Here is a 5,466-nt window from a genome sequence, read left to right on the forward strand (position 1 = left end):
TAGGGTTCCTTTGTTGTTCTTCTTCTAGGTCTTTAAGATGTGCAATCAGGCTGTTTATTTGTGCTTTGTCTTGTTTCCTAATGTGTGCTTGTATAGCTATGAACTTCCCTCTTAGGACTGCTTTAGCTGTGTCCCAAATATTTTGATAGCTTGTGTCTTCATTTTCACTGAACTCTCAAAACATTTTGATTTCTTCCTTTATTTCCTCTTTGACCCAGAAGTTGTTAAGGAGTGTACTGTTGAGCTTCCACATTTTGGGACTATTACTTATCTTTTGTTGATTGTTAGGTGTTAGTTTAATTCCACTGTGGTCTGAGAAGATGCCTGGGATGATTTCAGTGCTCTTGAGTTTGCTGATGCTGTCTTTGTGGCCTAACATATGGTCTGTCCTTGAGAATGACCCATGTGGACTTGAGTAGAATGTGTATTCCAGTTTCTTGGGGTGAATGACTCTGAAAATGTCTAATAGTTCTAGTTTATCTATCTCTTCATTTAGCTCCCTCATGTCTTCACTGATTCTCTGCCTGGATGGTCTGTCAAGTTGAGAGAGTGGGGTGTTGAAGTCCCCTACTATGACTGTGTTGCTGTCAATATATTGCTGTAGCTCTTTCAGTAGACGCTTGATGTATTTAGATGGCTTCTCATTGGGTGCATAGACGTTAATAATTGTGAAGTCCTCTTGATTGACTGATCCACTGAGCATTAAGTAGTGTCCATCCCTATCTTTTTAAATTTTATCTATTTTAAAGTCTATCATGTCAGATATGAGAATAGCTGATCCTGCCCTTTTTTGTGGACCATTGGCTTGTACGATAGTTTTCCATCCTTTCACTTTGAGTCTGTGTTTTTCTTGTTGAGTTAGGTGGGTTTCCTGTAGACAACATATTGTTGGGTTGTGTTTTCTGATCCATCTTCCTACTCTGTGCCTTTTAATAGGTGAATTCAGGCCACTGAAATTTATTGATATCAAAGATTGAAGATTTTTAAAAAATTTCTTTATTGGGGAATTAATGTTTTACATTCAACAGTAAATACAATAGTTTGTACATGCAAAACATTCCCTAGTTTCCCATATAACAATACAACCCCCACTAGGTCCTCTGTTGTTGGTCTGCTTCTAAATTCTGCTTCTAAGACCCCTTCTGTTGCATTGCTTGTGGTCTGTTTACATCATCATTATTTTGTTCGCACTGGTTTAATCCCCACTGGTTTGCACCCTTTTTCCTTCTCCCCACCCCCTATCCTACATACTTCCTCTTCCTGACACTTCCACCTCAGGAGATATAAAGGACAGTATTTACTTTTTTTTTAATTTTTTATTTTATTTTATTTTATTTTATTTATTCCCTTTTGTTGCCCTTGTTGTTTTATTGTTGTAGTTATTATTATTGTTGTTGTCGTCATTGTTGGATAGGACAGAGAGAAATGGAGAGAGATGGGGAAGGCAGAGAGGAGGAGAGAAAGACAGACACCTGCAGACCTGCTTCACCGCCTGTGAAGTGACTCCCCTGCAGGTGGGGAGCCGGGGCTCGAACTGGGATCCTTATGCCGGTCCTTGTGCTTTGCGCCACCTGCGCTTAACCCGCTGCGCTACAGCCCGACTCCCAGGACAGTATATTCTAATGAACAGAGATTAGATTGTTGAACTGTATCCCCGCTCATCAGTAAAGATTGAACTGCGTTCTCAGCTCATCCACGAGTCCCTGGTCATCTCTCTCACACCTGAGAAGCTAGCCCAGTATCTGGCGCCTGGAACAGTGACACACAGACCTAAGAAGACCAGATAAGTGAAGCCGCTTGGCTACCCATCCGCCATGGCCTGCCTTTCTACTTATGAAGAGGTTTCCCAAAGCCTCTACTCTTTCTTCATGAGACAGTTTCTCTGTCTCTGGAACATTTTGCTCCGGCCCACACTTTGGTTCCTTATGACCGTGATGGTAGAGCTTGGGAGATACGTGGAGATTTCCCCTGGGACTTTCTGGACCCCCTCTTCCATGTTTCCTGTGGAGAAGGATTACTCTAGCTTGAAGAGCATTCTCCAGTACCCTAGCAGTTCCCAAAAATGGAGACACGTGGTTAGTTCTACCCTCCTGGTTCGATTCTTTCTTTGATGGGAAGACTTTTTTTTTTAAAAATGGGTGCCTGCAGCAATCCAGCAGGAACCGTCAGAAGCACCCTAAATGGAATTTCGAGGAGCTTTTTGGACTAGGACGTCCTCCGGGGACTCATGATGCTACATGGTGAGATCTGGATAATCTGGTTCAAGGTGAAAGAAGCAAAAACTGCCTACCGCTTTTCTCTCGATTCCCCCCTCATTGTTCTCTCTGAATAGCTTAAGTTTACTGTCTGCTTTCAGTTGCGTTTCCTAAGAGAGTGATTTGAATGACTGAATTTTTGTATGACATTGACTTTAAAAAAATGCTGGATGCAGCCATGATTTCTAGAGACATCCAGAAACAGTCCAAAAAAAAATTTTTTTTTCATCTTTTGATTTTTTACGTCTTTGAAACGTTTAATCCTGAAAACTGTCTGAGTATGGGCAGGGTAGATAGCACAATGGTTATGTTAATTATTGTCATGCTTGAGGCTTCTAACCATGGTTCTTTTATTGAGTTTAAACTGTTTAAACAACCTTAAAATCATACTAGAAAGGACTTCCAATTATAATGGAGTTATCAATTATAGTAAACTTCTAATCTGCTACAAGTTTTGTTTGACAAGTAAGTGAATTTCAGCTGTCAAGTCTTCACATGAAAAAGCATCTGCTCAAATGGAATCCCTGGAAATCATTTGGACCCCTGTTCTCTAACATTGCCCACAAGATGGCATGACTACAGCAGCCCCCCCTCCAGAAACCAATGATGTGACCTGGCACGACCGGAAGAAACAGATTCACAGACTCCAAAGCTCACTCTCTACAGAAAAGTGGAATGACAGTGGTTGACCTTCCCCATAGAGACAGATGTGCAGCGTTTCATCCCCTGGCATTTCTTCCGTGGTCATCTGCTTTGGGCTGACACTTCTATTGGACTTACTGGTACACCTCTTGGACACTTTACACAACTTTACAGCAGCTTCCCTTTATGCTGCTGGGTTTATCAAAGACTGACTGCTGCAGTCCATGGACTTTGCAACCATCTGCCTTGGGACTCTATAGGCCATGTCCCCTCACCTGCAGGACCTGTCCCCAGAGTCAGGAAACCCCCCCTCCTTACTAGGTCCTGCCCACAGAGGCAGGAAGTGCCCTTTGAGGCATGAAACGCCCCCAGAGGCAAGAGATGCCCCCAGAGGCAAGAAACGCCCTTTCGTATACTTTCCTTTGAGGCAGGAAATGCCCCTTCAGGCCTCCCCTTGGCATCACACTGGTTCCTGATGCTCTCCTATTTGTTCCTCCATGTCTTATGCCAGTTCTTTTGAAAATGCCTGTACGATATAGGTTTCTGTTCACCCCACACTCCTGATACTATGGCCATTAGTTAAAAAGAAAGGGGGAAATGTTGGTCTGCTTCTAAATTCTGCTTCTAAGACCCCTTCTGTTGCATTGCTTGTGGTCTGTTTACATCATCAGTGTTTTGTTTGCACTGGCTTAATCCCCACTGGCTCGCACCCTTTTTCCTTCTCCCCACCCCCTATCTTACGTACTTCCTCTTCCTGACACTTCCGCCTCAGGAGATATAAAAGGACAGTATTTTCTAATGAACAGAGATTAGATTGTTGAACTGCATCCCTGCTCATCAATAAAGATTGAACTGCGTTCCCAGCTCAGCCATGAATCCCTGGTCGTCTCTCTCCAGCCAGCAAAGCTAGCCCAGCATCTGGCCGAAGCCAGCCTGGCACTCTGTCATCCTTCTTGGACCTGTGTTCTCCCCACCCACCCACCCCAGAGTCTTTTATTTTGGTGCGATATGCCAATTCCATTTCAGGTTCTACTTGTGTTTTCTTTTTGAAAAAAAGATTGAAGATATTTTAACGCCATTCTTGTAGATGTTTAGAGTGTTCTGATATATGGCCTATTTATGGTGGTCTGACCTTTCCGAACTTCTTTCTGGGCAGGCTTGGTGATAGCTGATTCCTTCAACTGTTGCTTGTCTGAGAAGGTTTTGATGCCTCCATCTAGTCTGAATGACAGTCTAGCAGGATACAGTAGTCTTGGTTGAAAGCCTTTCTCACTGAGCACTCAATATATATATATATATATATATATATTTTTTAAGGTAGGCAGATAATATTCTCATTTTATTGAATGATTACTGTCACCAGAGGCCACTATGTCACTATGTACAAAGAAAAGGGAGATTTATTTCTTGGTCTCTTCCTCTTTAAATAAAGTCTTAATGATTTCTTCCTTCTTGGCCTAGAGCCACTCTTCATGGTGCTTTTGTGTTTCCTTGGTCTTAGACTGGCGGGCTTCAGCCTGGTCAGCCAGGAGCTTTTGTGAGAGTGTTGTCTACCTTCAGTTTGTGACTGTGTCCCATGAGAATCCTCTTGTTTTTGAACACGTTTCCCTTCACTTTCAAGTACAGGCTGTGGTACATGTGGCGGTCAATCTTCTTAGACTCACGTTATCTTCTGAGCTGGCAGTGCAGAATTCTCATTTTCCTCATCCAGGTCACCTTCTCGGGCATTCGAGCACTGGCAGTACCTGTTCACTTACTGATACCCACATGACTCCCCTTCCTGCGAGCCAAGGTGTTCTTCCTGCATCGAGCTCGGGAATGCACAGTAACAGGTTTCCTGATGATCAGCCCATCTTTGATCAGTTTCCAATCTGCTGACAGGAATTAGCATTGGTGATTTTATGGGTCATATTGGGATCCAACCAGACCTTCTTTTTGCCACAGTGGAGGAAGCTGGAGGCGAGCCTCTTCTGAAGCCTGAGCATACTCATGGCTGTGGCCACAGCGGTGAAAGGAAAGCCTCGACAGATACCTCACCATTCTCGTCGGGCCTGTGGTGTTTGTGTGGAGAAGTCTGCTGATAATCTGATGGGCTTTCCTCTTTAGGTGACTCTTTGTTTTTCTCTTGCAGCCTTCAGGATCCTTTCTTTATCCTTATTCCTTTCCATTCTAAATATGATGTGTCTTGGTGTCTTTAAGTCTGGGTTAATTTTGTTTGGGACCCTTTGCACTTCTTGAACCTTTATGTCTTTGATGTTGTCTAGACTAGAGAAGTTTCCAACTATTATGCCCTGAGGAATGCTTTCTTCCCCTCCCTCTCTTTCTTCCTCTGGTAAGCCAATAATGCGTATATTGTTTCTTTTGAAGTCATCCCATAGGTCTCTGTTGTTGTTTTCAGCATCTCTTAATCTCTTTTTGAGATCTCTTACTTCTTTTTAGTTGTCTCTAATTCATCCTCGCTCTTGCTAATTCTGTCTTCAGCCTCATTGATTCTATTCTCTCTGCCCTCTACTGTTTTCTGGAGTTCATCTATTTTGTTCCCCGTTCTGATACTGTTCTAGCTTGTTCA

At 43.1% G+C, this 5,466-nt stretch overlaps 1 pseudogene; it reads right to left on the bottom strand.

The window, feature by feature from the left end:
- Window positions 1-4,215: 4,215 nt before the first annotated feature.
- LOC103126000 (large ribosomal subunit protein eL19-like) lies at window positions 4,216-4,910 on the bottom strand (annotated as a pseudogene).
- Window positions 4,911-5,466: the final 556 nt, after the last annotated feature.

This window comes from Erinaceus europaeus, unplaced genomic scaffold, assembly GCF_950295315.1.
Source record: "Erinaceus europaeus unplaced genomic scaffold, mEriEur2.1 scaffold_707, whole genome shotgun sequence".
In the NCBI taxonomy this organism is placed as follows: domain Eukaryota; kingdom Metazoa; phylum Chordata; class Mammalia; order Eulipotyphla; family Erinaceidae; genus Erinaceus; species Erinaceus europaeus.